The following is a 16,080-nucleotide window of genomic DNA, read 5'->3' as shown; positions in this document are numbered from 1 at the left end:
CCAGGAGCCAGAAATCCAGCCATGCCAAGCAGAGGTCAGCAACCTAAGTACTGAGCCAGGACCACTAGTACGTCCAATGGTACGTAGAAAGCTGGAATCGGGGGACAATGCTGGGAGTTGTCTCAGGGCATCTGATATGGGACACACGCATCCAAACCAGCATCTAACCACTAGGCTAAATGCCTACTCTCCTTGGGTTTAACAGATATCAGGCTCCCGAGAAGTTAAGGTAAGTTAGCAAGATTCAAGCACCGTCCATCTGATTGCTTTCTACTCTTTGCACCAGCAGCACTTCAGAATGTGGCAGGGACAACAGGACCTACTCTCCACCGAGGGTTCCTTTCTTCAGCTATAGTTTGACTGGATGCTTCAATGTGTTCAGCTCAAGAACACAAGGTCTAGTCTTTCTTCCAGTTGGTGTGGCTATTTTGCCAATCTGAGCCAGTGAGATGAAAGCAGAAGCATTCTTCTTTGTGCACGTTGGGAAAAGTGCCTTAAAAAGAGCTAAGTTAGCTGGATGAACACTCCCATTGTCCTTCCCATCTTCCCTCCTGCTTCCCACAATGTGGATGTGATGGCTGACACCCCAGCAGCCATCATGAAGGAATATGCCAAGCATGGCACAACCAGAGACAAACAGTAGGAGTTCCTGATAACCATGGAGTCATCATCTAGCCCTGGACTACCTCCAGATTCCTCTGGTTTGAGAAGGGTCTGGGAGTGAGGGAACCTAATTACTAATGTTATTTGGGATTTTGTTGCTATATAGTTGAAATCTAATCCTAACCCTACATACTGAGCCTATGAAAATGTTAAACTAACAAAGGAACATATGAAAATGACTAACCTCAGAAGTGGTTAAATTAGAAATATTCTACTCCAGTCATTTTGAGAACTTATCCTCCGTTTTACATTCTTTACTTGGAGGATTAGGCATACTATTGATTTGTTCCTAAGACACTCATTAAGGCCTATTTTGTGGAGTTATAGAATCATGGAAAAGAACCAGTCTCAATTCACCAAGCACAGACATCACAATTTATATGCATTTAAATTTCGTCTCAGAAAGACAGCCACAGAGGAGCCAACCAGTTCCCACCGAGCGGGTTTCTGAAGAAGCAAATGTATTTGTACAGCCCTTGCACAAGAGGAAAGCAGAACAGGCTGGGCAGAGTCCAAGCCCAATGATAATGAAGCCCCCAGACTTCTCAGCTTTCACACCAGCCTTTCCAGAGCCATTGCTGCAATTCCAGAATGATTGTCCTTGACTAAAGGACAAACAGGGCTGGTCTTTCATGGCTGAAGCAGGAATCCAGTTTTGTTTACTTCTGTGCAGGAGGTGACACGTGTTGTTCCTCAGTGCTCTATTCACAACACAACAGCAGGTTGGTTGATAGAATATCCTCATGTCAAGAATGGTTTTGGGGCCCTATATCATAGCTTAGCAAAGTCCTCACCTTGCCTTGAACGCTCTGAGATTCCATGTGGGCACCGATTCTAATCCCGGCAGCCACACTTCCCATCCAGCTCCCTGCCTGAGGCCTGGGAAAGCAGTCAAGCATGGCCCAAAGCCTTGGGTCACTGCACCTGCATGGGAGACCTGGAAGAAGCTCCTGGCTCCTGGCTTTTCGGGTTGGCTCAGCTCCAGCCATTGTGGCTCACTTGGGGAGTGAATCATCGGACGCAAGATCTTCCTCTCTGTCTCTCCTCCAGTCTGTATATCTGCCTTTCCAATAAAAATAAGTAAATCTTTTAAAAAAAGAAGAAGAAGAAGAATGGCTTTTGTGTCATTCTTCTTTCTCATTAAGGTTTTTTTTTTTTTTTTGTAAATAAAACAAGCCACCAAAATATAAGTGAAGATGAAACATTTGGAAGAAGCAGGATTTTTCCTGTAGCAGGGTATGTCTAATTTTATGTATACTATGGCAGAGCTAATAACCTAAAGAGTCTTTCTCATTGCATGAACTTTGATTTTATCTTAGAGGCAGTCATATTAAGATAATTCAGATGAAAACCCAGCCCAGGGGTGGGCATTTAGACTAGCAGCTAGGACACCACTTACGGCACTCACAAAACACATCAGAGTGCCTGAGCTGGAAATCTGGTTCCACCTCCCGCCAGTGCCCACCCTGGAAGATAAGAATGAGGGCTCCAGTGGTTAGGTTCTTGCCACCCACATGACACTTGGATTGAGTCCAGCTTAGGTCCTGGCACAGCCAGGCATTACGCCACATAAGGCACTCAGGGAGTGAATCAATGGACGGGAGTTCGGTCTCTCTGCCTCTAAAAACAAAATTGTAAAAAATCAGCTTGCAGTTCTCCAGTTTTACGGTGGAATTTCTTCCCTAATTCTTTTCCTTTTCCCAAAGTGCGTATCTATGCATATAAACATGTGTCCTATGTGCACATGATCACGTGTACACAAATACACATTATGTCACTTTTTCTAGAACACAAAAACCAGGAAGCAAACTATGTAACCCCCTGGAGCCGGATTCATGTCAGCAAAGTCCATGTACATTTCAAGCACAGGTGCTCTCCCTTGGCCCCATTGCCATTTACCGTCCTCAACGCTGTGAACAAGGTTAGAAAGCAGCTGCTTTTAGCCCTTTGACATATAGAATGGAACACTTAGGATGAGACTGGCGAGAGTGGGCTACCAAAATGGGATAGAGGAAGTACTGACCACAATCTAGAAACATACTAATATCCTATCTGCTCTGCCCCCCACATGTCCACACACACATCTGGAAATAGGAGGGCTTACTAATTTAGAGGGCACGCAATTCTACTTCAGGGCTCCCAGCCTCAGCAGTAAGCAACCATTCAAAGTGATGAAAAGAATTGAGTTATGAAAATATCCACATTCTAGACGCCATTCTGGATACAAATACAGCCAGATGGAAAAACATTTCGTGTTGAAAGGCCATGCACAAGGTCAGCGGCGACAGTTCAGACATGGGAAAGACTGACAAGTGAAAACCTAGGATCAAATGATAGGCTGCAAGACCCTGGGCCAAACATCTACCTTGCTTGCAGCACTTTCATACTTTACTCCTAAAACGGGCTGAAGTCACTGTGCTAAAAAGTCACTCAGAACCCTGAGAATGTAACATCGGTATTCTCCAAATGTTCAACTGAGTCCACGAGATTTCACTATGTGTGTGACTCCTTCACTGCTTTCCATGTAACAATTAGTATAATCATTATGTAGCCCAATGTCCATGTTAACGCATAATACGAGGGTAATTTTTAAAAAACCTCCTGGAAATAGTTAAAAGACAAGTTTACTTTGGAGAAGAATTCTGAAGCTCATGCATAGATTTTTCAAAGCAAGCATGTATTTTTCATAATTTGAAGAACACATGGGTTTTAAATATCTTACACCAAAATAAACTTATTTTTCAATTCCCTTTTCCACAAGTACCTTCATATATTCATAACAGAGGCAGATCAACAACTGATCTTCAGTAGGGAAAAGCTGCAGAGATGGAAATTAGCAAATATAAAGGAAGGCAAGGGACTTGGTGCTTCCGGGTATTTGTCATGCTCTCCTCCTCACAACCCTATAAAGACAGAATCAGGATGTTAAGAAAGCTGCCCACCACCACATAGCGAATGAATGCTTACGCCTGTTTAGGAATCCAGTTTTGACTCCCAGTTTACTTCTCTTTCAAGCATACCACAGATGGAGGCTACCAGCAGGAAGAGAGGTCCATATTCTGGGCAGATCTGGGCAGAAGTTCCGTATCCTGGTGTCTAAACCTCAGAGATGCCTATTCCAACCCACAGCTGCCAAGGCTGGGAGTCATTCCCAGGTAGATAACACAGTTGTCTCTTTACAAGACCAAATGGCACTGGATAGGGCCAGGAACGGCTATATGAATACTTCAAAAAAAATCATGGTTTAACAATCAAAAGCTGGCACTTGGGGTGACCACATCAGGGTGCCTGGGTTTGAGTCCTGGTTTCATTTCTAATCGTATCTTTCAGTTACGGTACACCCTAGGTGGCAAGGGATGATGGCTCAAGTGCTTGGACCACATGAGAAGGCCACTTTGAGCTTCTGGCTCTCTCACCTTTCCTACTGCAGCTTTACTTCCCTGCGTCCACTCCATTGGTCCCAGCTACTGGCTGCTTCTACAGCTGCCCTCCCTGATGGGTATTTGGAGCCTGACTGGCAGAAAGGACCTAGGTCATGGTCAAGGATGGTTATGATTATTGTGTTTAGTCTCAAGGCTGCATCCCATATGGGTGCCTGGTCATGTCATGGCTGTTCCTCTTCTAATGTGGCTCCCTGATACTGATCTGGTAAAGCAGTGTAAGATAGCCCAAGTCCTTAGACCCCTGCCACCCACTTGGGAGAGCCAGATGAAGCTCCTGGCTTCAGCCTGATCAAGTGCTGGCTTATTGCTGCCATTTAGGGAGTGAACCAGCTGGCAGATGTATTTCTCTCTATTCCTCTGTCTCTAACTGTGGATATATATACAGGAGGAGAGACAGGAAGATCTTCCATCGGATGGTTAACTCCCCAAGTGACCACAATGGCCGGAGCTGAGCCGAATTGAAACCAGGAGCTTCTTCCAGGTCTCCCACGCGGGCGCAGGGTCCCAAGGCTTTGGGCCGTTCTCAGTTGCTTTCCCAGGCCACAAGCAGGGAGCTGGATGGGAAGCAGGGCTGCCGGGATTAGAACCGGCGCCCATATGGATCCTGGGCATGCAAGGCGAGGACTTTAACCACTATGCTATCACACTGGACCCCCCCTTAGTTTCTTAATTTTGGAATTGGTAAGGCCTTGATCATCCTTCTAATGACCATAGTTCCAGTGGTATTGTCAGTTGTCCCTTCCAGCTTATTCCACTTTCTCCATATAAAGACTGTCACCGTATGACATGTTGTATGCTTAGTGAATTATGTTCATTATATTGCAAGCTTCACAAAGACAAATTTGGTCTGTTTCACAAGTGTAGAATCTTAAGTTTGTAGACCTTCTTGATTTCTTAAGAGGCTCTGTTCCTTTTGTAAAGGGGTAAGGTCATCGTCCAGCTGATCAAGCTCTTGCTGGTTCCTGGTGCTGTTACCTCTTCAGGTCCACCAGTGCGTGGGGAGACCTTCGCAGGGAAGGGAAGGGAAGGGAGGGGAAGAGGAAGAGGAAGAAAAAGAAAGAAAGGAAAGAAGGAAAACGGGCAGACTTCTCCCTCTAGTTCCACTGGAGAGGATGCTGAAAGCTATCAGCAGAGTCCTTCAGATCAGAGGGAACAAGAAGGGGGCCCCAGTTACGCCCACCTAGCATTACTCTGGATCTCATTTCAGTCTGGGCTTCTTTAATCCTCATGCAATCCTTGGAGTGACATCAAACAGATCCACTTTACAGATGAGGAAAGAGAAACCCAGAGGTTCTATTCTCTGCCTCTGTCCTAACCAGTAGGTCTGTATGACTCCAAACCTGTAGGATTTCTCTGATTTGTCAACAGCCTCCCCTTTGCTCAGCTTTCCCTGAGACACACACAGTAGGAAAACACTCAGTTCTGCTCCATCTGATGTCTTTGGAGGAAAAGGTAAGCTACCCACATCTACTTACACACACACACACACACACACACACAAAGAATTCTGAGCAACTGGAACCAGTCTGTCTCCCTTCTCCATCCAGCCAGGGTGGGCTCCCAGATACACACACTGCAGTAACTCAGACTGTTTTTTATCTCTGGCTGGGGTCCCCTTCAGATGATTTCAATTTGGAAGCTACAGGGCCTTCTGTTTACAGCCATGATGCTGGGCTGGGCTGGGTTGGGTTGGGCTGGGCTGGACTGGGCTGAGCTGGGTTTGGTGCCTGTGACCTGAGTGCCAGAGTATGTCCCAGCCCAAGTGAATTCTGCATGGGCACTGCTTCTCCTACCCTTATGTGAGGAATCCAGTCAAAGGCTGACAGACATGGCCCAAACTTTCCGGTCACTGAGACTGCATGCAGCCAGTGTGAGGTCAGAGTGGCACTTACTTGCTGCTTTTTAAAGTCTTTATTTTCACATTCAAGTTGAAATGGGCAAGAGGTGAGAAAACTTTTTGCTGAGTGTCAATGGAAGAATGAGACGCAGAAGATGTGGACGTGCTCCCTATCATGCCAAACACACACACACGGTGTTGCAGAATTCTTGAGCCCACACACGACTAGGAGTTCACGTGCCAACCACCAGCCCTCATTACCTATTCATCCCCACACCACCAACACCTGTCTACCACGCCTGCACCAAGTGCTGCAGGTATATCAGCAAGCACAGCACCCATCTCACTGGGAAGCCCATGGTCAAGGCGGTGTCCAGGCGACCTTCCCTGTCCTGCTGCAGACCCATCAAGAGTCCACTGGTCCTCTGGGTGTTCCTCTCCCCTCCAGCCCTCAGCTGCTGCTTCCTGCCCCTCACAGCCTCCCTGGCTCTGCTTCCCAGAGGCATTCCCCCTTATTTCTTCAGATCTTCAGAAGAGTCTGGCATACTCTCCATCCCTAACGCTCCACCCATACTCCTGTCTTCCAATCTCACTACTTCAAGTGCACCACCAACTTCTTACTGGGACCCAAAGTAACACAGAGATGCAACCCATACACTGATAAAACACGGCAGAACATAGCAAGTATAACCCAGCAACAGACAAGGGCGCCAGAGTCTAACAGGTAAGTGGAGCATCCTGGATCCACTGAATACTAACTCATCAATCCTCAGCCGGCACTTCTGAAAAATGGGGCTAGTACAACTGCTGATTTCACAGGGTGGCTGTGAAGGTTAAATAAGGTCTTCGGTGAGGAGAGTGCTCGTGAGGAGGCTGGTGGCATACCCTTAGTCACCAAATACCAGCAGCACCTCTCATAGGCAACCGTACACAGGTCCTGCAGTAGAGTGAATGCCTAATATTGGTCCTTTCCACATGTTTTCTCATCTGATCCCATCAGCCATACTTAATATTATACTAGACACCTAGAACTTGATGCCTGGTTCCTGACACAGGGCTCCTACAGCCCAAGGAGGTGTTCTGAATAATAAGAGGATCTTTAGTACATGGATCGGATGACTCATGGCCAGGGGGCTAAACAGCTTCAAGATGGTCACCAGAGTACCCCTAGAAAGGAGAGGGGCTGAAGACAACTCTAGTCGCTGACGGCCAGGGCGCCTACATCATGAGACCTCACTGAAACCCCCTCATATCACAGGCATGAGGGCTCTGGAAGGGGTAGCCTGAGCAAACCAGCCTGGAGAGGGAATGGGAACTGCCCAACACCACCCCTTCCTCTGGATGTTGACCTATGCTTCTTTGCTAGTGGCTGTTCCCGAACTATGTCCTGTAAAAGCCAATCACTGTAAGAAAAGTGCTTCCTTGCATTCTGTGACTTGTTCTAACAAACCGTGAAAGCTGAGAAGAGGACACTGGGAGCCCCTTGAATGTACATCTACTGGTTGGAAGTTGGGGGTATTCATGGGACTTCAGCATCTGAAGTGGGATTATCATGCGGAACTGAGTCCTTCTGGGGTTGATACTAGCTCCAGATAGTGGCCAAATTCAATGGAACTGTCTGGAAATTTAACCTGTATTGGAAAATTGGAGAAATGCTTGGTGTGGGAAAGCCCCATACATTTGGGTTCAGAGGTACAGTGAGATAAAATATGGTACCCATCCACACTTTATATCACTGGGCAAGGCCTGCTCCTTTCCTACAGTGAGGCACTCCCAGGCTCCCCGGCTAGACTGACCCAGGAGGACAATGCTTCTCTAGGTGACCGCCTCACTGACTCAGCTGCTGACTCAACCGTCCCCTTGGGAGTGGCAGCTGAAGGCACTCAGGACCGGTCAGACACCACACCCCGAGCTGGGCACTCCCAGTGTCCTTGCTCCTAGTTCCAGGGCTGAGTCCAAAGGCTGGAACAGACTAACCAGGAAGTCTGTCTCCTTGCCACCCTCTCTTCCCTCCTCACCTGAAGGCAGGCAGCTGACCCACAATGCAGTGACATGCTCATCTACAGAGTAGTCCGAAAGCACAGCCCAAGACAGATCCAAATGCGAGCAGTGAGCAGGATTTGGGCAGTGATATCAGGCAGGTGAATAGAAAAAGAAGACAGAAACAGGAAGGAAACCAATCCTGGGGCTATTCAATTTGCCCACCACTGATGGCAATAGGCTCTTAGCTCCACTGGGGACTGGGCTCTGGGAGGAGCTATGGAGTTGTGTACCTGAGGGATGAGGATGCTGAAATACCTGCTCCCCAACTCCAGGGCTCATGGGCTGACATCTGCTTCTGGGAGGGAATCTTCAGCACTCCTGGCCTGAGCCTACTGCAGAAAGCACGCCGCAGGTGCTCAGAGCACAGGACAGCTGGTATGCCCAGGGACCAGGTGGAGCACTGCTAGGTGCAGTCCCCATCATCAAGGAGGGGTGTAGACAAGTCAGGCAGCAAAAGACAATGGCCCAAGGTACCCGTGTGGCAATCCCATCCTACAGAAATAGAATCCAGGACAAGCCAGGCACGTAGTCTCCCCTGTCAATCACCAAGGGAGAAAAGGGGAAAGAAACAGTAGAATTTAAGCCACTGCCTGTGGTGCTAGCACCCCATATGGGCTCAAGTTTGAGTCCCACTGCTTGACTTGTGATCCAGCTCCCTGCTAATGGCCTGGGAAAGCATCAGAGGCTGGCCCAAGCCCTTGGAACCCTGCACCCACATGGGAGATCCAGGATCCAGGCTCTTGGCTTTGGACTGGCCCAACTTCAGTCACTGCAGCCTTTGGAAAGTAAACCAATGAATGGGAGATTTCTCTTTCTGTAGCTCTGTCTTTCAAATAAGAGTAAGTCTTTAAAAAGAGAGATCATTCAATCCAATATCGCACCCACCACCAACACACACCAAATTACCTTTTTACATGTCATTAATGGGAAAATTATTAATGTGTCTATACATGCCTTTTTAACACAGTCTCTCAAAACAGGCATGTTTATATGCCTGGCTTTGGACAGGCCATTATTTCAAGCTCTTAGCAGCACCCTGAGGCTTGTGGCTGCTGTGAGAGATAAAAGAATGCCCAGGAATCCACCATGGGAGGAGGGTTTGGGGAGGGGTTGGGGGAATCCCAGTACCTATAAAACTGTGTCACATAATACAATGTAATTAATAAATAAATTTTAAAAATAAATGATAAAAATTAAAATATGATATATTAAAAAAAAAAGAATGCCCGAGCACCCACGAAGAGCGTCCAGCCCAAGACCTCCCCAGGTGCTCCCCAGGTGCTCGAGACAAAATCTCAGCCTGGCATGCGGCCTCTCTGGATCGCAGCTGCTGCTCACCTCCACGACCTCTCTTTCCAGACCTTCACACCCTCTTCCCCACTGTGGCGCTGCTCCCAGGACTCCGGCACCTTGGCCAGCCATCCCAGGGCCTTCCCACCTGCTAGCTCCCTTCCCTGGCCTGCAACACACTTGCTCCCGTCACTCTGCAGGGCTCTGTCTCCAAGGTCCCTCACTTCCCACGCACCTGGTGCCCAATTCCTTGCTCTCTTCTTCACCCTGGTTTATCATCCACTACCACAAATTATCTCAGTCATTCATATTGTTGATTCAGTCGTCTCTCCCACCACTCGTGCAATCAACAGCTTCTAGAACCATGTGTGGCAAGAGATACAGTGCTGCCTAAATGTTTGCTGAACAAATGAATGGGCAAGTGAGTGCTCTGACAGAGGGGCAGAGCAAAGAGGAAGGATCAGGCTACTTCCGACACAGGCACTCTGTTGTGTTCTCACATTGACATTCTCCGCACACAGGGCTGTCAATAGATGCTTGTGCTGGAATAGGAAATGCGGCTGGAGGGGAGGGGTGGTGACTGTCTGTGGCAGAGACCATTACACAGGAGCAGAGTCTCGAGGGATGAATGAGAGTATGGGTGGGTGAGGCATCCCTGACAGTGAGAACAAACAGCAGGTACAAAAGCCCAAAGGCTCAAAGAGGACTTTCCTATGTGGCCGAAACATAGCAATCACCTGGCCTCAGTACTGGTGCCTCCTCTCACACAACCAGGCTCTGTAAGGCTCTTTATTCTGTCTTCTGCCTGGAAGTGGCACTGTCTCTTGGGCCTGGTCCCCTCTGTCCCAGTGCCAACCCTGGCAGGCAGACAGCTTCCTCCTTCTACCTTCACTTTGTGGGGCTCGCCTGGAGGAGCCCTTCTTCATGGGTAGCATACACCTGCAGCTAGTGAGCCTGAGGCTTCCAGAGACCATTGAGCAATCTTTTTGCGGGGGATGAGAAACTCTTTACAGCGGACTAGAAGCCAGAAGACTACAAGCACTGCATCATGAAGGGCCAGCAAAGGCAGAGCCCACGTAGAAATGAAGCCAGCAACAGCCCAGGGACTTCACAGCCTCCAGGCAGGATGCCGAACACCTGGTGCTGAACACCTAGCTTCACCCTTGCTACGTCCATGGCATGCGACTGTTTGTTAGCCCCATATGAGACACCTGGGGCACACAGCAGATAGGTGCTTGTTCAGGTCATGGGGCAGGGAGGTGTGAGATGGTATAGGTCCTTAATGACACGTTATCACAGTGGAACAGAGGGCTGAGGCCTGGAAACTCTGCTGGCATCCCTGGGTCCAAGAAGGTCTAAAGTTGGCACTAGCCTTGGACTTTCCTTTGTTAGCTGGGCTCTTAAAGATAGCCAAGTGCTGTGGGGCAGCACCACGCCACTTCTCCTAAAGAGGTTTACCCAGAGCTCAAGGGTGGGTCGTCTGATGCCCCAAGAAGGACTTGGGCCTCCAGAGCCAGCCTTTACCTTTCATCCCAGTCACAGTGAAGACTGCCCTCTGTGAGGGCACAGCACTCACCTGAACTCTGACTCCAGCCCCGGAGTGATGGACGCAGAGTCCTAGAAGGCCAGATGAGAGTGTGGAAAGTCCAGGTCACAAGTTTGGACACAGGTCCTTCCTCTTGATAATCAAATGTGGTAATGACAATCCAGAGGTGATCAGAGTCTCAAACCAAACAGGAAACTGAGGTGAGATGGAATGACCCACAGTTACCAGTAGGAAGGGCTTCTCTGAGTCCAAGAAACCCACCAACTTCCCTACCACGTGCATACACCTGTTCAAAGGAAGGGGTAACTGCAACTTCCCAGGAGTGATGCCAAGGCTGGCCACATAGCTGTGAAGTCTGAGACATGACCTGCAGCCAGCCGTACCTCTGAGCTGCAACTGCCACCTTTCTACCCCAGCACACTGAGAACCCTAACTGCTGGCCAAGGGGGAAGACGGGGGATGTGAGTGAACATCCAGGCCGCAGAGACAACAGTGCCTCTCAGTACCAAGGGGGCTCTCTCTTGTACTTTACCTCCCTGAATGGCTCTCCGGTGCTCAGTCATTCATTCTTCTAACATTGCTAAGTGCCTGCCATGAGCCACGCCCTGGCCTGGAAGCTACGCATAGCGAAAAAGCTGAGATGATGCCCACCTGAAGCAGGAGGCTGTAGCGCAGAGGAACAACAGAGGCTGAAAATAAATCAAAGCAAGATGGGGGCCAAGGCTATGGTGCAGGAAGCTAAACTGCCACCTGCCATACTAGTACCCCATATCACAGCATGGGTTGAGGCCCAGTTGTTCCACTTTGAAGCCAATATTCTGCTAATGTACCCAGGAAAGCAGAAGCAAATGGCCCAAGTATTTGGGCTCCTGATACTTAAGCAAGAGACCTGGCTGGAGCTCCAGGTTCCTGGCTTTGATCAAGATCAGCCTAGGCCATTGCTGACATTTGGCGAGTGAACAAGAAGATAAAAGTACTCTCTCTTAACCAGCTTATCACGCAATGGCTAAAGCTACTATTTACAATGCTGGCATTCCATGTTGGTGCCAATTCATGTGGTGGCTGCTCTAGTTCTGATCCAGCACCATGTTAATGCTTAGGAAAAGCAACAGAAGATGGTGCAAGTGTTTGGACCCCTGCCATTCATGTGGCAGACTCAGATGAAGGACTTGTGTTCCGGCTTCAGCGTGACCAGCCCTGAACATTGTGCACATCTGAGGACCAGAAGAAAAGATCTCTATTTTCCTCTCTCTGTAACTCTGAACATTTTAAAAATCTTTTTAAAAACAAGTGATCTCTCTCTGTCTCTCCCTCTATCAATCAGCTTTTCAGATAATTTTTTTTAAACAAGAATTTGTGCAAATAAGCAGGCAGGATGCTATGGATCCTACCTTGTGCTTCCAAGGTTCTACTTTAACAACAGCAACAAAAAAATTAAATTTAAACAGCAAAAACTGGGACCCTGCCGAGTGTCTATGCCTTGATAGGGCTATAGGCAGCAGGGAAGTTACATCCCAGGCCAGGTGCCTGGGATGTAAGTCTTGTTGCCAAGGGCACCATCCAGGGCTCCCACAGCAATGGAAGGACGACAGCTCTCAGGGGACCAACACAACTTGAGCAGGACTGAAATGTGGGCAGTGAGGGGAGAGACAACAGGTGGAGATCCAACGAAGACATGGCAGGCCAGATAGAGGGGTTAAGCCTATGTTTCCCTCTGACACAGAGCCACAGGAAAGCCTCCTCCGTGCCCACAGCACCTGTCCTGGCTGCCTCCCACATAACTCCTATTCCAGCTGCCCCTGCCCTTTGGAGCCTCCACTCCCGCCATCCAGCCCCTGACTGCCAGGTACAGGTTGTGCTGTGCACGGGGGCAGGGACTCAGATCTGTGTTTCAGGTAAGGCTCGCAGGGAAAGGCAGGCAAATACATTACATGTTCCCTCCGCAATCCAGTGGCCTGTACTGAGCACAGGAGCTACAAGCAGGGGATGGGACACTCCGCTGCATCTCCCTCCCCCACACTCAGGGACCAGCAGGGATCCTGTGGCTGGTAGAGCTGTGCTGGGCTTCGTTGATAACAGCAAAGCAGAAGCATCTCCTGAACACCCCGACCCCTAAGAAACTGAAGTTAGGAATTTGTTTTGAAGACCCCAGTAGCCAGTACCTTCTCCTCTGTTGAGAGTACTCCAAGTACACACTGGGGGTGCCACACCTCCTTTATATAGCCCCTCTGCCATTATGAGGATAGCAGGTGACATGTATCTGCCCAATCAGAACAGCCCATCACCTTGTTCACAATGGGTGATGCGGGCTGGGCATGTAACTCAAGCTGGACCAATGAGAATCAATTCAGACATTCTGCAGGAACTAGTGGAAAGAAAGTCTCTTGGGGTTGCTGAGCAGGTTGCTATGGGGCAGGTACTTCTAAAACACCAGCACAAAGATCCTGAGAACAAAGCCAGCATGGGAAAGGCACAGCTAAGAAATCAGCGGGGAGACAGCCTCAGCATTGACATATAAAGGAAAAGAGTAAACAGGCGACCGAATCACCACAGCGACTCACTCCTACGGCCCAAACATACTCCTGGTCCTGTCTCACCCATGATCAAGTAAATCCCTTCACTGCTTAAGCTAGCCTACATTGAGATTCTAGCAACCAACACGAAAATTCCATTTGAGTAGGCATTTGGCACAGTGGTTAACCTGCCTTGGGGCTACATCCTGTATCTGAGCGCCTACTTCCAGTCCTAGCCCTGCTCTTGATTCCACTTGTCTCTAACAGGCACCCTGAGAGGCAGCAGATGACGGTTCAAGCAGCTGGGTCACTGTCACCTACAAGGGAAACCCAGCTCGAGCTCCCAGCTCCTAGTTAGAGCCTGGGCCAGCCCTGGCTGTTGCAGGCAGGTGGCCAGTGAATCAGCAGATAGCAGCATTCCTTCTCTCTCTCTCAAGTTCTCTCTCTCTCTCTCTCCCCCTTTCAAATAAGGAAGAAACTTTTAAACACACAGACACACACACACACACACACACACACACACACTAAAACTGTGCTGACACACATAGGTAGCATAACCCATCCTAACTTAACCCAGGGCTCTGAGCCTCTTGCCTATCCACCACCTCCATTCCCACCATGAGAAGAATGGAAAGGAGCATGAAGGAATTCAGTGACTCACCCAACCACATGGGGCTGAGGACTGTGCCTCAAAGACTCTAGACACAGTCTCTACCTGATACTTTCCTTGGGGAAAGTATCTGCTATGGCCACTGGCAACTTCTGGCAATTGCTCTTCACCCTGTGGAAGCAGGTCACAGCAGATCCACCTCACCATGGTCTAGAGTTCAATCACCTTTGACCCTGCTGCCAAGCAAAAGCAGACAGCACAAAGAGCTGAGGCCGAGTTCATGGCACCCATGGTGTTGATAGCTGCCCTGCGGATCTTCAGCTCCGTGGCTCAGCCCAGCACAGGCCCTGGAGACTTCAGCTCAACCAGCACATTTTCACCTTGGCAGTGGCATCCTCACTGGCTGAGCTGTCAATGCTCAAGCAGAGCTATGTGGTTGTTTCTAACTACCAAACCGTAGATACTTGCAAAGAATTCCTTCCAAGAGCACACGGAGTGCTCCACACCTCACCCTTAACACAGAAAACAGTTCCAGACTCAAATTTGTAAAATACATTAGCTCATAGCTTCCATTTTAAACCAAAATCAAATAAACATTTTAATATGATCTGAATTTCAAGGCTGCCATTTTCCCTATGAATACCTTGATTGGTCTCATCTTTTGGATAACCCAAGAGGATAAATGTGTAAAGAGACCAAGGCCCATAAAATCAGCTCAGGTCTCATGCAATTTTTAACCATCTGTATATACACACAAGGCTCACCCACCTGTGAAAGAATTCTAAAGGGACAGGCCTAGAATTGGTGTTTTATGTTCATGATTGACTTTGGAGGTAAGCATCCATCACCATCTTCATCCATTGGCAGCCTATGATTTCTTGCATGTAGCGGACATAAGCAAGAGCACAAAGAAAGAACTCTAGATTGTCAAAAGTGCTGGAAAGAAAATATTTGTCACAGAGCAACCAGAGACGATAAAGGCAAAGCAAGCGGGAAAAGATTTGAGACCCCATGGCGTGAAGAGCAGGGTACTGGATGCACAAGAGGCAGGCATAGGGTTTGTTCCACCACGAAAGAACCTGCAGCAAGTCCTGACACAGGAAAGTGACTGCTGAGGGTACAGAAGCCTATGATAGATCCTGGTTGTTGGGGGGAGGGTAGATGAGGTCAGGCTAGGCTTGCTAAGCCATGGTGGGAAATCTGAACTTCAGGCTAAGGAGTATGGGCAGGCAGCATTGGGCCACTAAGGCTCAAGCAGGAGCACAGTATGATGCCTGCAAGCACGAGGGAAAGTCTGTGCTAAAGGCTCAGATAGAGCCTGGGACCAGATTCTGTGGTGTTGGCATAGTCATAGTGATATATCTTAGGGATTATAACCAAGTCCAGGCACAAAATTCACTTATGTTCCAAATATACCTAACTTACATAGCTGAAAGTAATCTCACATAATATTTTTAGTAATTGTGTGCATGATGGGCTGGCATTGTGAGATTAGTGAGTAAAGCTGCTACCTGCAACTCTGGCATCCACTTCCAATCCAGCTCCCTTTTAATGGCCTGAGAAATGTAGCACTTGGGCCCCTGCTTCCCACATGGGAGATCAGTAAGAAGGTCTTGTGTGTTGGCTTTGACCTGTCCCAGTCTTGGCCATTGCACCATCTGGAAAATGAACCAGTGGAAAGACGATCTCTCTCTCTTCATCCCTCTGACTTTCAAATAAGTCTTTAAAAAATAATTTTATACATGAAACCAGGTTTCATAGTGTAAATTTTTTCACCTGTGGCATCCTGCTGGTTTCTAATTTGGATGTGTTTTGGATTTTTGGATGAGGAATGTTCCACCTGTTACTGAACACTGAATTAGGTAGGTACGACAATCAGGTATGGAGCTCAAAAGACAGGGTCAGATGGTGATATCACTCAGAGGTAGTCATCATAAAGATATCTTCCAAAACATTTTGAGGTTGTTTGGAGCAAAGAATACCCTATAGGGAGACTGGGTCACAAGAAGAAATCCAAACAGGCTTAGTGTCATAAAGGTGACATTTTTTTTTTTAAAGATTTATTCATTTTATTACAAAGTCAGATATACAGAGAGGAGGAGAGACAGAGAGGAAGATCTTCCATCCGATGATTC

At 48.2% G+C, this 16,080-nt stretch overlaps 1 protein-coding gene across 4 annotated transcripts in view; it reads right to left on the bottom strand.

The window, feature by feature from the left end:
• The window catches only part of ASAP1 (ArfGAP with SH3 domain, ankyrin repeat and PH domain 1), a 338,316-nt gene that overhangs the window by 277,676 nt on the left and 44,560 nt on the right, over window positions 1-16,080 (bottom strand). Inside the window, exons 1-2 of one of the 4 annotated variants that reach the window (XM_058668480.1) lie at window positions 12,985-13,072; window positions 10,853-11,017 (exon numbers count right to left, since the gene is read on the bottom strand). The exons of the other annotated variants lie outside the window; for them this stretch is intronic. The gene's annotated coding sequence lies outside the window, so the exon portion shown is untranslated. Of the gene's footprint in view, window positions 1-10,852; window positions 11,018-12,984; window positions 13,073-16,080 lie in introns of those variants that run through there. 4 annotated transcript variants of the gene reach the window in all.

This window comes from Ochotona princeps, chromosome 9 (assembly GCF_030435755.1).
Source record: "Ochotona princeps isolate mOchPri1 chromosome 9, mOchPri1.hap1, whole genome shotgun sequence".
Lineage (NCBI taxonomy): Eukaryota > Metazoa > Chordata > Mammalia > Lagomorpha > Ochotonidae > Ochotona > Ochotona princeps.
This window is presented reverse-complemented; position numbering and strand designations above follow the sequence as displayed.